This window comes from Taudactylus pleione, unplaced genomic scaffold (genome assembly GCF_031769625.1).
Source record: "Taudactylus pleione unplaced genomic scaffold, aTauple2 ptg000005l, whole genome shotgun sequence".
NCBI lineage: Eukaryota > Metazoa > Chordata > Amphibia > Anura > Myobatrachidae > Taudactylus > Taudactylus pleione.
In genome coordinates, this window is record NW_028284408.1 from 10,632,224 (window position 1) to 10,654,279 (window position 22,056).

The window sequence follows — 22,056 nt, forward strand, 5'->3', positions numbered from 1 at the left end:
TATATTATAATGGCACACTCGTTACCATATATTAAGGCTGAATTTAAAAAACAGCATTCCTCTACTATAATTTTATGAGAGGGGGCATGGTGTTTGAAGGCTACACATAAAAAGTTAATGTCCACGTAGAACCTTTGATCAGTGATGCATACCAAATTTCAGGGCAAACAAATAAAAAATAAATTTGGAATAATCTAAAGTTGAAAATGTCACTTTCCTGTTGACAAGAGGGTTTGTTTTGTTAGATAGATGTTATTTCAATTTAGGTCCTTTTGGGGTTAAGGTTTTTGAAAAAATATGTATTTTTTTAAATTGGTAAAATGTTAAAGATAGGGATTTTCATAATGTTGCACATGTCAAGTAGCTGCCACAGTTGCCAAGTCATCTTATAACAAGCGGATTTGGGCTTGTTTTTTTTCCCAGTTGCTTATTTTTTTGGATGGTTGCTTTTTGCTTGTTTTTGGGCTTATTTTTTTTAGGTAGCTTGTTTTTGGGCTTGATAGCCAGGTCCCACTACTAAGGTGAGCAAATGTTATATAGCTCTTTCACCAATCCATTTATGTTTAGCTGTCTGTCTGTATGTATATCTCTCTGTATATGTAGTTATATAGATTTGGTTAACTAGAATTACTCATTCAAACGATCAATAGAAGTAAAATTTTCCCATATGTCAGTTATTTTGTTTTGACGTGTTTGTTTAAATTACTCTTTTGTACTGTACTTTACCATGCACAGAGATCCTGATTCAACAGTGCACACTAGTTGTTTGCGCAGGACCCATTCTGTGCATGTGCAGAACGGGTCCTGCTATATCGCACAGGCACCTGTATGCATTTGCCTGATTGACAGGCAGAGAAGTTTACGGCGCGGAGACGGCCTACGTTCCTGGAAACGGGGGCATGTTGCCTCTGTTTTCTGCATTCCCGGAAATGAGGGCATGTAGCCCCGTTTTCCGGGAGTGGCAAGGCTAGGATCTGCATCCATGGATGCAGACTTCTTGGCCTTGCAGGATGACAGAACACGGCCAGCTTCAGCTACCGCAGCCTGACCAAAGGTGCAACCATCGCAATCGATGGGTGCAATGGTGATCCCAGACTGCAACCTCGGTCGCAGCCTGGGATCGCAGATGCAGCAAGGAGATTTCAGACACCTTCTGCTGCATTTGCATTTTAGCAAGGACGGAATTACAAAGCTGCTTGTATGCGGATTTGCAATTCCGTCCTATGCCGAATCAGGCGCCGAGTGTCCTGCGCTTTACTTTGCACAGTGGAGTTTATTCATAGAGCAGGGAAAAGCCGTGCTTTGCAAATATTTATGTATTTTAATAAAATGAACAATAAACAATAACGTTTGTGGTTTTCATTAAATTACCCCCACACCAGTACCACCATATTACATTGGGCTTATGTTTTGGGCTTTATCGGATTGGGTTGGGCTTGTTTCGGGCTTGTTTATCACTCAAGAGTTGCTTGTTTCTCATTTCAGAGTTGGCAACAGTGGTAGCTGCTTGTAGTTACCACTGGGTCTAATGTAAATAACTTCACTTGAGTGGAGCAATATGGCTGACTTCTCCATGCTTACTGATTTTATTATGTGAGCTGGATGGGGAATTTGTCATATTTCTGGCACACAGGGGACTGGGGGAAGTTCTGGATTTAGAGGGGCACACTGTAAGAGTAAATTCAAAACTGCCTGCATGTACAAATGTACTGATCACTGACAAGCAGGATGTTTCTGTCAGGCTGCTGGTCAGTGGGCAGAAGTGATGATTCTGAGAGTTGCTCCATGGTAAGTGGGGAGATGGGATTGAAGTAAGGGGGGGTAAAACCAGATTACAGCGCTGCTCTGCTGTGCGTGGGGAGATGAGATGAATAAACTTAGTGGTCTATTTACTAAACAGTGTTAGGAGACAGAGTGAAAAGTGATAAGGTGCCAGCCAATCACCTCCCAACTTTCATTTTTCAAACACAGCCTGTGACAGTTGGGAGCTGATTGGCTGGCACCTTATCACTTTCTTATCACTTTTCACTCTGTCTCCTAACACTGTTTAGTAAATAGACCCCTAAGACACTAAAGTGTGAAAAAAGTAGCACAATGAAGATAAAAAGTAGCAGGAATTAAAGTAGCAAGGCTGAGGAAAACGTACCAAAGTTGAGGTAAAAAGAAGTTGCCCATAGCAACCAATCAGCCCCTACCTATTATTTTATAGACTGTACTTGATAAATGCTACTTCAAAGCTGATTGGTTGCTATGGGCAACTTCTCCACTGGAAAAAGAATCTGCTATGTGCTATATCCCAAGCCAGAAAATAGTGAACAATTATATATTGTGTCCATCATCATTGAATTTGTGAGAGAAAATGACAGTACATATGGTTATTAATAAGAGGATTCAGGACATCCATTAGAATTGACTGACTGAAATTGATTGTTTGGAACACTACTAGGTGCTGGTTATTTGTATTTTCCGTGCTATTTAGCTATGGAGAAAAAATTGTAATGGTCTTGAGTATTTAAAAGGTCAGTTTCCAAAATTGAGTGATGCCAAGTTGAAGGATAATATATTTGTAGGCTTTCAGATTATACTACTTTTAAAAGACAAAATCTTTTAAGATAAGCTTAATGCGGCAGAATTAGCTGCGTGGAAATGCTGTAGGAGAGGTGCATGAGTGGTGATGCAAGGGGTTAGGGTTAGGCTATTTACCTTCAGGCACTGGGATTCTGACTGTTGGAATGCCGTTGTTGTTATTCTGACTACCAGCACCCGACCACCAGGATCCTGTACCCAACCCCAACTTGCTTTAGTGGGTATTTTCGCCCAGAAGAGAAGAGGACAGAAAAGGAACAATACAAACACAGAGGTTCTCACTAGAACTATTTTTGAAAAGTTTGACTCATTGGTCCTTACATTGCCTGTAAGAAAACACAACTGTGCAGGGCTCTCTCTTCTAACTAAATATGTGCCACAAAAATCTATTTAACTAACTAAACAATCAGAATCCTAAACTCACATGACCAATTAAACAGTCTGGTAACAACCTTGTTTACAGGTGTGGTGCACTTTCTAAGGACCTGAGGTAAGATTTTCTCTCCATTTGCGGAGACACAAAAGCAAATACACAAAAATCACAATATTAATATGTCTAGAACAGTATTTGATGAATACCCCTAACTATCCTCCTTTTCCCTTCTTACAGTTGGCTGGCACTTCCTTATCCTTAGGCCGATTGCCTTTTTCTCTCTCCGGTGCATAATTCTATAATTTTGGTGGTAAATGGGAATTTATTTTTGCCGAAAAACTGGTCAAAGACAATAAGCCCTTGACTCTCTAGTAGTGGGCTGCTATGGCCACAGGCCTAATGCCCAGAAGATGGACACAGACTGAACTGAGCCTAATACATGGTTCTCCAGTAGGGTTATGTACTTATCTGGGCCTATTGCCCAAGTTTATTAATGGAGGGCACAGGCCTAATGCCTGCCTATCTGCTGCCACAGGTCTGAGGTCTGACTATGCCCACGGGTTTAGGGACCAACAGCCCTGGTGGTCTAGGGGTATATGGTAGTAGTGGCTCAATGCCACCTACAGGTGCTGTATCACAGGGAGAGACTGCTGTGGGGTTCTTCATATAATTATTTTGTTTCCCACAATTTCAGGCCTCTCGGGTCCTCAGTTTCAGCCTTAACTATTGCTGCCTGCCACCGTACTCAACGCTCAGCCGCCACTTCTTTTCTTTTTCAAGTTGTCACCACTCATGTTGCTTCCTTCTGCTGGGGCTCTTTTCTTGGATAGTTTCTCTTTTTCTTCAGGAGGTCTTCTGTCTTTCCTTTGTGCCACCCAACTACCTGCCGGCCACTGGCTAAATAAAGCTAGTAAGAGTGGGCAGAGCGATGATACTGAAAGCCAAGATTTGCTCACTGCATCCATCCCTGTTTGGCTGCCGGTCCTTGAGCCACGATTTGCTTGCCGCCAGTGGCAATTTCATATTACCACCACTGATTCAATGGCATTCAAACTGCTGCTACTGCTTCAACAGCACCAGAATTCAATGCCCAATCCCAGCACCAGCTACCAACATGTCCCCAGAGTCACACATGTCCACACCATGCCACCACTGCTCTGATGCTGGGATCCAATGCTCTGTCCCAGCACCAGCCACCTATGTGTCTCCAGTTGGTCACATCTCTACAGATGGGCAATTAAAAAGTAGAAAGCGATAAAGAGCTGATAGTTCAATTACTAATAACTACAAAAAGTTAGGAAGCCATAGGTCATTGAAGATATATTTCTTACATTCGCACCTGGACTTCTTACTGGACAATTTGGGATCTATAAGTGATGGGCAGGGTGAACAATTCCATCAAGATAATCATACAATGGGACATTGGTATCAAGGGAGATGGGATCCTGGAGTGACGGGTGATTATTGCTGATTTTTTATAAAGAAGGACCACACTACTCATAAGCATCAATAAAACTGTAAATAGTATATTTTCTGAATTTATCCACACACCTTTGTGTGGATTTTTAATTAGTTATATTCTGTCAACTGTCCTGGTTCTGGTGGAGCAGTCCTAAATGTGGGTGACTGACCTGCCTAGTCAGGACTTGGGTCCAACTACAATAACAGTTAGGAGACATACCCTGCTTCACACCATTCTGCTTGTGAAGGGGGAACTGCATGTCTCATGTTTTTAGTGTACTTTACAATCTAATCTACATCATCAGATTAGTATACTGGGCCTGATTCAGGGATGGATGCTATTATGATGTTCTCGCAGTTGAGCAATGTTTTGCTAGTGCGCACGGGTGAAAATGCCAGCAATCTCCTACTGCGCACGTGCTAACCTAACCATTCTAAAGCGGAATGGCTAACACTTGAGAAGGAGTTTGCTATCCATGTGCGTATCAGGATGGGGACTGGGCGATAATCTAAAGTAATCGCAAAAAGAGGCCATTTCATAGGTGTGTCTGGGAACACTGCTGCATTTCCAGTCACAAATACAATGCTTCAGAGGTAATAGTTGGTTTTGAGGAAAGTAGCTAGAGTAGATCCTAGGTGTTAATGCCATCAATGTTTTGTCAATGTTGGCGTGTTTACAAACTCCATTGCAAATGCACAGACTGTACAGCCTGAAAGAGGGCATATCACTGCTCATACACTCCATCGCTCCATGGAGCACAAAAGGAAGGCTGAGATTGCTGCATTAGCAACTATGGGCCTCGGCATCGGAGATGAAGCGGCCATTCTGAGTAGCCTTAGACTCATTCAGATGGCCGATGCTGCGACTGATGGATGTGAGTCTGTATCTACGGAGCAGTAAGCATCTTTTAACACTATACGTCTCCTGCGGCATTACCATAAATTTGCACAGTCGCTGCATACACAGATGGAGTGGATGTGCCTTTAGAATCATCTCTGAATCAGGCCCTATTTCTGAATTAGACCTACTGTTCCTGTGTAAGGCAATAGATGTAGTTTGCATTGTATGAAAGTAGTCAGTAATGCTAGAACTTGTAAACTTTTGAATGATCTGCTAACTTGTGCTTTTTAATGAAACATGTTTCTTGCTATAAGTGATTTATTTAGGAGCCATGGTCCTCTGGGCATGATTCAGACCCGCTCGCTAGATGCTGCCGCTCGCTCCCAGCGTATAGAAATTCAGCTAAGTGACGTCAAGGTAGCCGCTCGCACGGCAAGTCATAAGCACGCCCACTATGTCTGGCGAGCGAGTGTTTATAGATGCCCACCAGCCTGTCTTTAGCCGCCCACTTGTGTACGTCATCTCTAGGAAGTATATACAACCATCGGTACATCGGCATACATCGAATCTGACTTCAGCGCTTGCGGTTGACTGTACCCTACCGCAAGCACTGCGAGCAGCTCAGTGTAAAAATCTACCAGGTGACGTGTACTATGATGCTGCCTGTCAATTATGCACGCCCCATAAACGGTGTGAAAACACTGGCACGCCTGCGTCCGCAACTCCACTCCCATGTTACTACTGGCCTGCCCCTGTTACCACCCACAAAGGGCCTCTCTTGTCACTCATTCCACTGGGCTGTCTTTGCAGGGCGAGCAAGCAATTTCCGATCAATCAGACTAGTTTGCGCACGCGAACTGCGAACTACACGCATACGCACATTAGTGAACATCGTCTGCAACGAGCGGCCGCTTGCTAGCGACCGGCTCTGAATGAGCTCCTCTGTACAATTGCAGCATGTGACTCTAGAATTCTGTAACTTGCTATAATTGTTTTCATAGTAATCATATTCCTGATGCAGCTCCATTAGATGTTATATAAAAAAGTCTTAAAGTATTTGGAAATTAAAAAGAAAGATGGGGAGGTTTATGCAAACTGGGTAACTTTTGAGATGTATTAGTGCCTCAGCATTCTATTTGATGATAACTATAGAAGCCCTAGACACACAACACATGAACAAAATACAGTTAATCCACGTTGGTTTATTTCTCCCTTTTATTTCCCTTTCCACTTTGTATTCTACTTCCTCCTCCTTTTTCTCTTCACTATCTACTAAAGCTGACGAAAGAGATGCTCACCAGCTGGGCTATATGCATTTTCCTCACTGCTGTGCTCTTGACATTCCTTCAAACGAATCTTCAGAGCAACAATTTCTCAGCGGATTGCAAGGACATTGTTCTTATCTAGACTTTCTAGCTGATGTACCATCAGACTCATATTTCTAATCTGCACAAGAAAGAATAAGAATGTATGCAGGAGAAAATTACTTTCCAAATATATCCTTTTGACTACAGGACCTTTTTTTAAGGAGTGAAATGGAAATCTAATACAGGATAAGCTAAAAATGCTAATGTAAATATGAATACACCTCTGAGCAGAATGGGTTAATAAAATATGGTATTATTGTACACATCCCGGCACTAAGAGCATCTGCTCTCTAGATAATGGGTCACAAGATGCACTTAATGTTGTGTCTATTGGGAATTGTTTTTCAGAGCTCTTCCCTGTGCATTGATCCCCCCTACTGATATTTTATTCTCATAATGTTGCTCAGGTGCACGTATGACATTGAAAGAAAATGTAAAGGGATAACCAGAGAGTCTTGTAGAGTTTATTTGCAAAGTGAACAGTACATTTATTAATTTCTTAAAATTAGAGATGAGCAAGTCCGGTGTGTTATTCTTATGCATAAAAATATTGTGACAATGTAAGTGGTAGTGAAATGTGTTATCCTTTTCTTCTTATTCATAAAAAATATTGTTACACTGTAAGTGGTAGCGCAGTGTTTTACTCATAAAAAATCTTGTGACTGTTACAAGTCGCCGGCACGATTTGTCACACTCCAAAACATCGGCGATCTCTCCTACTACTTCCGCCTGCCGTGCGGGAACTACACCAACTGTTGCTAGGTGATCTGGATGCCGGATAACATCACTCATTACTGGCAACACGGGATGATTGTTCGTGGTTCCGACTGGTTCATAACCTTTTTTATGCCTAGCAGCGTCCTCACAGCCTTGCCGGCTAATAGCGTCTCCGAGCATGCCTCCTGTTTCTGCTGTGTGGATTCTGTCTCTGCATTGTTGTTCTTCACCACGGTTACTCCAGGCTGCATCAATGCCACCAGCTGTACCCGCCGCATCACGGCTAACTTAGCCGCACCGCGGTCACTCCAGGCTGCATCAACTACCATGAGCTATATCAGTTGTAGCACGGCTAACTTAGCCGCACCACGGTCACTCCAGCTGCATCAATACCATCAGCTGTACCAGTCACATCATAGCTAAGTTAGCTACATCACTGTCACACCAGGCCGCATCAATTACCACCAGCTATACCAGCTGCATCTCTGCTACCCTAGTCGCACCATGGTCACTCCAGGCTGCATCAATACCACCAACTGTACCAGCTGCATCACAGCTAACTTAGCTGCAAAGCTTCATTGCGGCATTAGATGCACTCCAGCTCTTATAAGCCATTTCCTGACTATTCAGCCACTCCAGAGCCTTAACCAGCAGATTCTGTTCTCCTATCACTCCTCTTGTAGATGTAACATATATCCTGGTCTTCCTAGGATATCTGTGTAAACTGCTACTACCTTGAGTTTAAGTCCCGGCGGCTGTCTAAGTACTGGTGAACGTATTCAGTTCTAAGGGAACAGCAGGTGGCAGAAAACATCACCTTGTGTTTCTGGGGGTTTACACAGTGAGTCCTGGGAGACCGTAACAGTGACACTGTAAGTGGTAGTGCAGTGTGTTATTCTCTTCTTTTTCATAAAAAATATTGTGACACTGTAAGTGGTAGCACAGTGTGTTATTTTTTTCTTATTCATTAAAAATCTTGTGACACTAAGTGGTAGCGCAGTGTTTTACTCATAAAAATCTTGTGACACTGTAGGTGGTAGCTCAGTGTGTTATTCTAAACTTATTCATAAAAAATCTTGTGACACTGTAAGTGGTAGCGCAGTGTTTTACTCATAACAAATTTGTGACACTGTAAGTGGTGCCACAGTGTGTTATTCTTTTCTTATTCATGAAAAATATTGTGACACTGTAGGTCATTGATACCACAGCATAATATTTAAAATTGGTACAAATTGATGTGTGTGCTGTACCCCACTTCATTTGTGCTTGTTGGAGAATGATCACTTGAGAGGAGAGTAGGAACCACATACTAGTGCTCATCTACTAAAGCCAATGCCCAAGGGCATACAGGGCTTAAGTTAGGGCATCTAAAATAAAAAAAAACAATCTTTTACAGTGGTAAAGAAAATAACTTCAAAGGGAAAGTTAGATGCAGAAAGACATAAAATTAGCACTAAGCCTTTCACCACACGAAGTGGCAAGGAAAAGTTAAGGCCTTGGCCTTTATTTATGACTGGTGGTTCTGCCTCCTATGATGATGTAAGCACAAGTGAACATGCTGACATAAAAATTGAGGATGTTTCTGTGGAAGTGCACCAGGTTGAGCAGGATATTTGTGTAGCTGATGCTAATAAGGATGTTGATGATGAGGATGTGGTTAATGTAAATCTTGCACCAGTGGAAGAAACGGTTGTTTCCAATGATAAGGAAAAGCAAATTTTCAGGGCTGGGCACAAGACAAAAAACTTCACTTCTTATGTGTGGAATTATTTCTACCCAACTTTGGACAACAATAGTCAAGCTATCTGTACCCTTTGTAAAGCCAGAGTAAGTAGAGGTAGGAACCTTAAGCATCTAGGAACCTCCTCCCTGTTACGTCATCTGCAGCGCATCCACCAAAAAAGTTTTTTCAAAATTCAGAAACTTTGGCTAAAAAAGTACCAAAAAGCAGTCCAGCATCAGCTACTATAGCTCCCTTCTCTCTGATAGATCGAAGCACCTGCCATCTTCACCACCAACACCTTCATAAACAGTATCCTCAATCATGAAGCAATTGGTTTGTTTGGGCCCTCACAAAACAAGCTACCAATGGGCATCTGACATTGCTGGCAATGATCTCCACATGCACAAACTGGCTTTACAGAGGCAAGATGTTGTTGCCATCATCATCCTTTTCCTCACACTCATCAGTGTGTACATCATCTTCACACAATATTAATTCATCCCCGCTGGAATCCACTGTTACAGGTGCTTCTGTAATTTTTGGATGTAATTGGCATAGAATTTGTAGTTCATTTTGATGGACATTATTTTTTCCACATTTTGAGGAAGTAGCCTCCTATGCAGATTACTGACAAGGTTCCTGGCTGTGCTGAAAACTGGTGGGTTAGCAGTTCAAGTAAAGCAAAGCCAGTTTGTGCAAGGGCCTTCAAATTGCCATTTTTTCCTGCCAGTAGTCAAATGGACTGTCTGACATGCCTATTTGGACGCTATCATTAAAAAATGTTAAATAGTCCTCAGCCATTCTTTGAATGGTGACCATATCAGATGGAGTCATGGTAGAGGTCTCATTAATTGTAGGCAATTCTTTTAGACCCAACCAGATGTAAAAACTTGGTTGTGTTGGCACATCTGCATTACCAGTGAGTCTTTTGGAAAAGTTTAGTTTTTTCTCAGCAGATGCACTTGCTGGAGAAACTGAAGGAGAAGCCATCACTGCATCACATGCCACTTAAGTTGATAATTTGCTTACCAACAGCTCTGTGCATCTCTTCAGATCTGTGTCTGTTGGGAAGAAAGACACAACGTATGACTTAAACCAAGGATCCAGCATGGTAGCCAAAATTTATTGATCCGATTGTAAGATCCTGACAACCCTTGGATCCTGGTAAAGCAAATAAAGGACATTATCTACAAGTCTGACATTCGTGGGTACAATGGCTTATTGGAGGCCACTAATTAAGTTTTTTTTACAGGTTGGGAATTGCTTTTCTAGTGAAGTGGAATCTAGTGAAGTGGAATCTAGATGGATTTGGTAGCGGGGATACAGGACCTCAATTAACTGTCTAAAACTTACTGCATTAATGGCAGATATTGGATGCACATCTAATACCAGCATAGATGTTATGGCATCAGTGATCCACTATGCAACTAGGTGACTGATGTCATACTTGCTCCCCCTTGCAAAGGATTGTTTAACAGTCAATTGTTTTTTGAAGTATTACTAGTAGTCTTCCTGGTCCCCTTCTGGGATGAAAATCCAGTCCCAGCAGCATCAGCAGGCATAGTGCTCAAGAATTCTTCTGGGGCAAGGACTGATGTGAATGATTTAAATATATTATATATTTTTTGTAAATGCCTCCCCTCCTCATTCATAAATTTGCTTTGGAATCAAAAAATTAAATTAAATGTACTACTAATCAAATCTTCCTTTTCCTGCCTACATACATACTGTGATAGGATCACTGGTAAAGTGGTCTGTGGCAGGTACATTTGTCCCAGATTCCTGTCTTTTGTGTTTTAAACCCCCAGGAGAAAGTCTGCAGTGTAGCAGGCTTGAGTTTCGGCTTTTGAAAAGCCGGTTTTGGACCTGGGGGTTGTGGGTGAGAGGAGAGGGAGGGCTCCACCCACGGCCACTCCAGGTTTTGGTTCTCGCAGCATGGTAACAGGATTGTTAGTTTTCCACCTGAGAGTGGCCAATATAAGCCTAGTTTGTTTAGGGCTGATGGTCTCACCTGGGAGAGCAGACAGGGAGTTTGCTCAGAGACACTTGGATACCTAACTGTGAGTGTCGTGCTGTGCTTTTGTTGCTGGCGAGGGCATTAGGCCCTGCCAGGTTCTGGTAGTGAGGGAACTACCTGTGAAGTTAGTGCCCCGACAGAGCTAGGATTTATATTTATGTTTTCTTTATGTTTCTGACATTGTACAATAAAGACTGGCGCCGACCTGCTTGTACTTGCATCCAGACTGGTGTGCTGCTTTCCTGCTGCTGTGTGTGTGTGTGTAAGGAAGGAGTCCTCTACCCAGGAGAGGGACCCCCTAACCTAATTGTGTCACAATATGGTGGAGAATGCGGGCACCCACACACACTGAAGTTGCAGCAAGAGGAAAACTTTCCATTTAAAAATTAAAGGGACAGACACCCAATTTGTGAGTGTGGAAATAACACTGTGTCCTTGGAGTCCCATAGAGGAGGCGTCAGCCAATGCTCAGAGAGGCAAGGTTCAGCTTCCAACCTACACCCCGGGACAAAATGGAGGACATTATTAAAGCCTTGCTCCAAGCTACAGCAGCTCAGCAGGAGACAAACAAACTTCAGCAGGAATCTACCAGGGCTCAGCAGGAAGCTACAGCAGCTCAGCAGGAATCTACCAGGGCTCAGCAGGAATCCACCAGGGTGCAACTGTTGGCCTTGGAGACAGCCTAGAGGCAACAACAGGTCGCCATTGAGGAAACCCATCAGGCCATAAGAGAGGTGGTACAGCACCTGGTCGCCCGGCCCAGAGATGTTACTACTGGTCCTCCCACCACCACTCACTCCGTACGAGCCAGTCACTTCCTCCAAAAGATGACTTCGGGCGATGATGTGGAGGCCTGTCTCACCGCATTTGAAAGAACGGCCGAAAGGGAGAGTTGGCCCAAGGAGCTGTGGGCAAGTCTGGTGGCACCTTTTTTGTCTGGGGAGCCACAAAAAGCATATTTCGACTTATGCCTGGCTGATGCCAAGGACTATAAAAAACTAAAACAGGAGATCCTAACTCGCTTGGGAGTCACCACCTTTGTTCTTGCCCAATGGGTCCACCGCTGGGAGTTCCATAAGGACAAGCCTCCACGTTCACAGATGCATGACCTCGTCCATCTGTCCTCAAAATGGCTACAGCCCAAGACGCTGACGGGACCCCAGATCGTGGAAAGGGTCGTGATGGACCGGTACCTGCGATCATTACCTGTGACTCTGCGCAAGTGGGTGAGCCATGCAGACCCTAAGTCCGTGGACCAGTTGGTCGAGCTGGTGGAGAGGTACGTGGCGGCTGAGGAGCTGATGAGTATGCCCCACCGAGCCCCGATGGCGCACCGGCGAACTCCCAGAAACACTGGTAAGACTGTTCCAGGGGAGAAGGGTGCTGGGTGGTGGAATGTACCTAAGACTGAGGGTGTAGAACCTGGAGACAGGCCTGCCAGGCCGGGAAGGTTCTTGCCCCGTAAATGACTAGACATTAATATGACTCAGTGTTTCCGATGTGGTGGCTTCGGCCATATTGCCGCTAATTGTGCACTTACAACTGAACCTATGCAATGTGATACTGCTCATGTCTACCGCAGGGGGTCTTTCTTTGCACAGATAGCCTGTACGGCTGACCGGCAGGCTGAGACTGATAAGCACATGTGTGTACTCACTGTAGATTGCAACCGAGTTGAGGCACTTTTAGACTCTGGTAGCTTGGTGACACTTATAAAAGCTGAGCTGGTGAACCCCTTGAGGCATACAGGGAAAACTGTTGGTGTGACCTGCATACATGGGGATACTCGATATTATGTTACGGCCGAGGTGAACATCGAGACACCATGTGACTCTGCTATAGTTTCTGTGGGTTTGGTGCATGGTCTGGTGTACGATGCAATATTGGGGAGAGACTTTGCTCACTTCTTGAAGTTGTGGGAAAGCCGTTTTGTTCCAGAGGTTAACAACCCCGATCCATTTGAGAAGGTTGTCGATGTAGTGGAGGAGGGAGTTTCTTCTGAGTCAGAGTTATTCCCTTTTTCTACTATGGTTGGCGAACTAGAGAATGCGGAACGTGACGGTGGCCCGCCAACTGATGTGCCTCCCATTGAGGTGGGATGTTGTTGGGCCAGGTGATTGTCTGCCTGATTTAGAGGTCAGAAGAGAGGTCTTTGCCGTGGAGCAGTTGAATGACCCTACTTTGGTAAAAGCCAGGGAGAATGTAAAAGTAGTTGATGGTAAACCCGTAGACCCTGATAGTCCTTTGTTCTATCCCCACATGGCAATGTGTCAGGATTTGTTATATCAGGTGACTAAGAAGGGGGAAGATGTTGTGGAACAACTAATAGTTCCCAAAGCCTACAGAAGAACAGTGTTGGATGTGGCCCATGGTCATATAACGGCAGGCCATCTAGGGGTAGAGAAAACCACTGAGCGAATAATGCAGAGGTTTTTCTGGCCCGGGCTTCATAAAGAGGTATCTGACTTTTGCGCATCCTGCCCTGAGTGTCAGTATCATGCTCCCAGGCCACATTTTAAGGGTCCACTAGTTCCATTGCCTATCATAGAGGTGCCGTTTGAAAGAATAGCGATGGATTTGGTTGGACCCTTAATGAAGTCTGCCAGGGGACACCAGTATATTCTGGTCATAATGGATTACGCTACCAGGTACCCGGAAGCGATCCCGTTGAGCAATACGTCAACCAAGACCATTGCCAGAGAGCTAGTTCATGTCCTTAGCAGGCTGGGTATACCTAAGGAGATAATAACTGACCAGGGTACACCGTTTATGTCCAAAGTCATGAAAGAGTTATGCCGCCTGTTCAAAATCGAACAGTTAAGAACTTCTGTTTATCACCCCCAAACCGATGGGCTGGTCGAGAGGTTTAACAAGACATTAAAACACATGCTTAGGAAAGTGGTCGACAAGGATGGTAGGGATTGGGACTACTTATTGCCATATTTATTGTTGGCCATAAGAGAAGTTCCCCAGTCCTCCACCGGGTTTTCACCCTTCGACTTGCTGTATGGGAGACACCCAAGGGGGTTACTAGACATTGCCAAAGAGACATGGGAGGGGCAGTCTAGTCCTTACAAAACGGTGATTGAGTATGTTTCTCAAATGCAGGAGAGAATTGCTGCAGTAGTGCCGATAGTGAGAGAGCACCTGGAACAGGCTCAACAGACACAGTAGAGGGTATACAACCGCAATGCTCGGTTACGCAGCTTTGCTCCTGGGGACAGAGTGTTAGTATTAGTTCCCACTGTGGAAAATAAACTTTTGGCTAAATGGCAAGGGCCCTTTGAAATCTTAGAAAGAGTGGGGCAGGTCAATTACAAAGTTTACCAGCCGGGGAAAAGAAAGCCGGAACAGATATACCATATAAATCTGTTAAAGCCCTGGAAAGATAGAACGGTACTGTCGGCCGTCCGAGACCCTCCAGTATGTCCAGGGCCCTTAGTTCCCGAAGTGACAGTGGCAAAAACCCTGTCGGCAATTCAACAACAAGAGGTCAAGGAGTTTCTGATTAGAAATAGGGTGCTGTTCTCTGACATACCTGGGAAAACCTCGGTCATTAAACATGACATCATCACTGACCCAGGGGTTAAAGTTAATCTAAAGCCCTATAGGTTACCAGAAGCACAATGAGAATCGGTGTCAAAAGAAATTAAAAATATGCTAGAGTTAGGGGTTATTGAAGAATCACATAGTGAATGGTCAAGTCCCATTGTGTTGATTCCAAAGCCCGACGGGAGTGTGCGTTTCTGCAATGACTTCCGAAAGTTGAACAGTGTTTCAAAATTCGATGCCTACCCGATGCCAAGAGTGGATGAACTGATTGAGAGACTAGGGATGGCAAGGTATTTAACCACTCTTGACCTATCCAAAGGGTATTGGCAAGTACCGTTAACCGAGAGCGCCAAACAAAAGACAGCTTTTTCAGCGCCAGAGGGCTTGTTTCAGTACAAGATGTTGCCCTTTGGGCTACATGGGGCACCTGCTACCTTCCAAAGAATGATGGACAGGGTTCTAAGGCCCCATAGACGGTATGCGGCTGCTTATCTGGATGATGTGGTCGTTTATAGTCCTGATTGGCAGTCTCACTTACCCAGGGTGCAAGCAGTGTTGGACTCCATATATAAGGCAGGTTTGACAGCCAACCCAAAAAAGTGTTGTCTAGGCATGGAGGAAGTAAAATATCTGGGATACACCATTGGCAGAGGCTTGATAAAGCCTCAGCTCAATAAAGTTGATGCCATACAAAACTGGCCACGGCCTCTGAATAAGAAGCAGGTGAGAGCCTTCTTGGGAATTACGGGGTACTACAGGAGGTTTATACCCAACTTTGCCACCATGGCAGTCCCACTGACTGATCTGACCAAAGGCAAACAAAAAGTCATGGTAGAATGGAGTCCTGAGGCAGAGAAAGCTTTTCAGGAGTTGAAAGTAGCGTTGTGTTCCCAACCAGTCCTGATGACTCCTAATTTTGAAAGGGAATTCATAGTACAAACCGATGCATCAGAAGTAGGTATAGGAGCGGTCCTGTCCCAGGACAAGGAGGGTGAGGAACACCCTATTTTCTATCTTAGCAGAAAGTTGAATGTACATGAGAAAAACTATGCCACAGTGGAGAAGGAGGCGTTGGCCATAAAGTGGGCGTTAGAGGCTCTCAGGTACTACTTGGTCGGAAGAAAGTTCAAATTGATCACTGACCATGCCCCTTTGAAGTGGATGTCTGAAAATAAGGACAGTAATGCGAGAATTACAAGATGGTTCTCGGCGTTACAAACTTTTAAATTTTCAGTGGAACACAGGCCAGGAAGCCAGCTGGCCAATGCTGACGCGTTGTTACGCGTTCATTGTTTGGGGGCTTCAGTTGTTCCACCCCACAGGTCGAAACAAAGGGGGGGATATGTGATAGGATCACTGGTAAAGTGGTCTGTGGCAGGTACATTTGTCCCAGATTCCTGTCTTTTGTGTTTTAAACCCCCAGGAGAAAATCTGCAGTGTAGCAGGCTTGAGTTTCGGCTTTTTGAAAAGCCGGTTTGGGACCTGGGGGTTGTGGGTGAGAGGAGAGGGAGGGCTCCACCCACGGCCACTCCAGGTTTTGGTTCTCGCAGCCTGGTAACAGGATTGTTAGTTTTCAACCTGAGAGTGGCCAATATAAGCCTAGTTTGTTTAGGGCTGATGGTCTCACCTGGGAGAGCAGACAGGGAGTTTGCTCTGAGACACTTGGATACCTAACTGTGAGTGTTGTGCTGTGCTTTTGTTGCTGGCGAGGGCATTAGGCCCTGCCAGGTTCTGGTAGTGAGGGAACTACCTGTGAAGTTAGTGCCCCGACAGGGCTAGGATTTATATTTATGTTTTCTTTATGTTTCTGACATTGTACAATAAAGACTGGCGCCGACCTGCTTGTACTTGCATCCAGACTGGTGTGCTGCTTCCCTGCTGCTGTGTGTGTGTGTAAGGAAGGAGTCCTCTACCCAGGAGAGGAACCCCCTAACCTAACTGTGGCCCTCATTCAGAGCCGTACGCTCTGAGCAGAGCGCACACTCTGAATGAGGGCCGGGCTCCATTTTCATGGAGCGTCCTCCTGGACGCTCGTATAGCTGTGGGTCACCACCCACAGGCTATACGAGCGTGCATTGTGATGGCCGCGATGGTCGAGACCATCGCGACCATCGAAATTGCGAGCCGGAGCCTGCGGTTGAGGTTTTCAACCGCAAGCTCCGGAGTGATTTTGGCTCTATCAGAGCCAAAATCACTCCCACTGACATCACTAGTGAAGTCAGTGGGCCGGCTTCTGACGGGAGGCGTTCCCGTGGGAATGCCCCCGTCAGGGAGGCACGCCCCCGGCACGCCCACCAAAGGGGGCGTGCTGTCAATCAACATTGACAGCACGCCCCCTTTGATCGGACACAACGAGCGAAGGACTTTCCTTCGCTCGTCGCGTCTGGCGCATGCGCACGACGGAGCTCCCTCCGTAGTGCGCATGCTCAGTCCATAACATCGACCCACTTGCGAGCGGACAGCCGCTCGTGAGTGGGTCTGAATCAGGCCCTGTGTCACAATACATTCATACATACATACTCCAACTCCCTCAGGCCTCTTGAATAATAAAACATTTGCTTCCTGATGTGCCATGTTGGAAGTTGAACTGTCACAACTGCTGCAATCTTTGACATGCAGTTGCTGAATTACGAAAATGTCCAGAAATGTTTATGGTCACAGACAGCATCTGCTGCATGCCCCTTTAATTTTTAAAAACATTCTGAACCACCAAGTTGATTTTGTGGGCAAAATATGAGACATATTTTTCACCAATGCTCTTCTCTCCTCCCTCATAAATTGGCATCGGAATGAAAAAAATTAAATAAAATTTATTACCAATCAACTCTTCCTGTTCCTGCCTTCAACTACATACATACTCCATCTTCCTCAGGCCTCTTGATTAATGAAACCATATGGTTCTTTGGCCCTCATTCAGAGCCGCTCGTTAGCGGCAGTACGCTCGTTCCGAGCGATGTTTGCACATCTGCGCATGCGTACGGTTTTTAGTACGCATGCGCGAACCAGTCAGTGCGGCCAAAAATCGTTGGTACGCAATATAGCGAGTGCCTGCTATTTTGAATGACAGAATGAGGCGTATGTGGGTGGTAACAGGGGAAGGTGCTTGAAAATGGGGAGTGGAGATCCGAACGCAGGCGTGCTTAAAGGTCAAAACGGGCGTTTTATGGGTGTGTATATTTAAAACAGCAGCGTCATTGTTCACGTCACTGGGTTTTTTATAGCCAGAACTGCTCGCAAATTTGTGGTAGCAAACACCAACCACAAGAATAGCGAGCAGTTCATACGCTGGTCGATGTACTCGATTAATCTAATAAATAGCGGACATGACGTAGGATGCGAGCGGCCAGGGGGCGTTTTTAACAAATAAACGAGCGTATGTTTTGCACGCTCGTTCAGACTTAGAGGTGTGAACAGACTACAATGTGCGTACGGATCATTTGAATAGCCACCCCTTGTTTTTAAACGAACGACCGCAAATAGCGAACGGCTCTGAATGAGGGCCTTTATGTGCAATGTTGGAAGTTAAACTGCCACGTGAAGCCTACTGCTGCTGCTTAGCTTAGTAAGCAAGCTAGCTTGGTGCAAATTATGGGCCTAAACTGGACAAAAACAATACTGTGAGCTGTGAGGTTGTCAAAATTGACTGGAAACAAGTGGAAATTAAAGTTATTGAGGTTAATAATACTGTAGGAAAAAAAATATGTGGTTTTAGCAGTTTTTTTATCCTTTTTTATAATAAAAACAATACAAAACCAAAACACGCAAGGGAGCGGTTTTGGCAAAACCAATCCAGATAAAACACAAAGGAGATACAAAACCAAAACCAAAACATGGGGGTTGTGCACATCCCTAATTAAAATACGGCATTATCAATACATAAGAATTTGCTATTAAATACAGTATATCTAATGTATTTACAGTACTAAGGGGGGGGAGTATTTATTAAAGCTGGGAGAGAGATAAAATTGTGAGAGATAAAGTACCAACCAATCAGCTTCCAATTTACATTTTGCAGGCTGTGTTTATAAAATGATAGTTAAGAGCTGATTGGATGGTCATTTATTTTTTACAATTTTATCTCTCTCCCAGATATGATAAATACCCCTCTAAGGGGCCATTCATCATACCTTAAAACTCTCTGGAGTTCTACCTAATTACCGGAGGAATTCATCATTCCTCCTCCCCATAACTATCTATTTCGAAAAAAGCTGTCATTTTTACAATGACGGCTTTTCGGGAAATAGATTGTTATGTCCTGCTGCTTGTGTTATGCAGCTATGTCTATAAACCATGTCCTTGTCCTGCATTGTATTGTACGGCTAATAACTGTTTTTCTTGTGTGCTCATTTATGTACTGTGTAAGGCGCTGCGGAACCTTTGTGGCGCCATATAAATAAATGATAATAATAATAATCTCTATCTACACTAACTTACCGCAGCTGGAATCCGTTCTGCGCATGCGCTGTTACATTCGTAAAGCCAGTGCATGCGCAGCACTGCCTACAGCGGCGGTAAGTTTGTGTCCCCCCCAATCCCCTCCCCCCCGCTCACCTCCCCCTCATCCCCGCACTTACCTGCCTGCTGCAGTGCCTCCGGCTCTGGGGGCTGTGCTGTCACGTGTTTCCCAGCAGCCCACAGTACAGTTTAGAAAAAAAATAATAATAATTTTTTCTAAACTTTATTGTGTTCTGCTGGGAGAACACATGTCTGCACAGCCCCAGGAGTCAGAGGAGGCACCAGAGTGCTGGAAGAAGAGGCCTAGGGACCTCACCAGCTGGAAGCAGGTAAGTGTCACCTGCTATTCGCCACCTCACAGTGGCGGATAGTAACTCCATCAAATTCCAAAAATACATAATTTTCAGAATTTGATGAATAGCATAATTTCCATATCCCCATACTAATGTATGGGGAGTGTCGAAATTAACGCAGGGGGACATAGCAAGGCGATATCAGTGATATCTCCTGTGCTAAGTGTGTTCATGAATACTAAAATAACATTACTTAAGGAAAATGACCTTAAAAACTTTATTTTAGTGTTGATGAATAGGCCCCTAAGTGATTTTATTTTAGTTATTGTTTTTTTTCTCCTATTCACATATGTCATGGAGGAAAAACTGGGATTAATTGAAAAATCCTCACACTTAAAAAGCATAAGACACTGGGCCTGATTCAGAGCCAGACGCTCTTCTGTTTTTTTAGAGCAGCCTCCTGGCTGCTCGCATAGCTGTGGGTGACCACCCACAGCTATAGTGAGCGGCCAGGAAGACGGTCGCGATGGTCAAGACCATTGCGACCATCGGGCTTGCGACGAGACCCTTGTGGTAGGGTCTCATTGCCACAAGCCCAAGAGTGCTTTCGGCTCTAACAGAGACCCGGAGCGACGGTTTGCCTGTCGCTATCCCGGTCTCGTGCATGCGCACGATGGAGCCTGCTCTGCACTGGGCCACCATAGCGCTCGCTAGCGGGTCTGAAACAGGCCCACTGTTCATTAAAGACATCATTAAGTAAGTAGAACACCAAAGTGATTTTATCAAACCTTGACAGCTTCAACAATTATCTGGTAAATATTACTCATCCCAACTGTTATCCACCATCAGGATTGGTTACATTTTATTACACTATTCTGGGATTCCCTTCTTTGCAGATAACCGGACATACTAAAAAAGGGAACAACTACCTCTGCAGAATTTTATATAAAAGGGAAGTGTTATTTTTGTATACTATGTTTATATGTGTGTATTTGTCACATTAATAATCTTGTGTTTTTACTAAGGGTTAGCATCTTTGAAGGAATCCTGCATATTTTTAGATGTCATAAGTTTGGTTTGGGGTATAACTTGGACTTATTCAGGCTGCATAAGATCTAAATTTGGAGCGCCCATCGCGTCCTCTATATTTCTTGTTCTTTTCCCACAATCTGTATCCTTTGCTGTCTTGACAATATCCAAGCATGATATATGAGATGGACTATGGATCTAACTTGCATCTTTTTTCTTTAGTGATATGGGCATATGCTTTACATGCAAATACACAGAGATGAGTAATGCTCGGCTTCTTACTGGTCCATACCTCCTGGATGTGGCGCGTGCACTTTGGAGAACCATCGAGCCGCTTGCGAGCGGCTCTGAAACAGGCCCAGAGTGAGATATCTCTCTCAACTGTGAAACTGAACAAACCATATTGCAATGCAAAAGGTGTAAAAACATAAATTTTTTTACATCTAGGGCAAATTCTGGCTGATTTTGCATGTAGCCCACAAATACTGCACAGCATTATTATTACTGTACAATTTAGATGTCAGTTTGGAACACTCCTCACAAATCTAAATCTCTCTGGACATTTTAAATCTGCCCCACCTGCAGTGCAGCATGGTTTCACCAAGATGATCAGTTTAGAGAGATATCTCACTCTACTCCCAAGTCGTAATAAGGCCCTCTACCCAGAATCTCTTATCCAGACCTGCATTACTTAGTATAGTCCGTGCTTTTTCAACAATTCTTCTGTTTGCCTTTTGACTCATACTATTCTGTTCAGGTGTGTTGGCATTGGTTTGTAGTTTTGGATGCTATTCCTCTTTAGAAAGATCGCTATATCTCTGTTTTCATATTCTCCACTGTTGTTAGACCTTAGGATCTACAATTTCAGGCCTGCATGAGTTTCCACCAGACTCTTGTATTCTACAATTTTACTGGAGCAGGGGACGTGAACATCTGTTAGAAAGTAGTAAGTATGTGTGAGTGTGTTAGGTATTTAATAAACTTTTACATTCTACGGGGTGTATGTACTGTCATTTTTTTACTATTTTTATACAGTGGGTGTATGGTTGCTGGCTGCCTGCTGGCACTTGTAGTTCCACAAGACCCAGTAGTGGTCCCCCTATGCACTGCCCCCAGAAGTGCCACTTATACAGTGCCCTCAGTAGTGCCCCTTATACAGTGCCCCCAGTAGTGCCCCATTTTCAGTGCCCCCAGTAGTGGTCCCCCTATGCAGTGCCCCAAGTAGTGGTCACCCCTATACAGTGCCCCCAGTAGTGCCCGTTATACAATGCCCCCAGAAGTGGTCCCCTTATACGGTGCCTCAAGTAGTAGTCCCCCCTATGCATTGCCCCCAGTAGTATTCCCACCTATGCAGTGCCCCCAGTAGTGGTCCCCATTATGCAGTGCCCCTTATTCAGTGCCCCCAGTAGTGGTCCCCCCTGTGCAGTGCTCCTAGTAGTGCCCCTTTTACAGTACCCCCAGTAGTGGTCCCTCTATGCAGTGCCCCCAGTAGTGCCCATTATACAGTGCCACCAGTATTGCCCCTCTACATATATAAGACAAACACACATACAAAAAAAACACTTACCTGAATCCCCGCTCCTGCGCCCGCCACTGTCAGTTCCTCTGTCCTGCTCTGCACAACAGGAGAGATGTCATGACA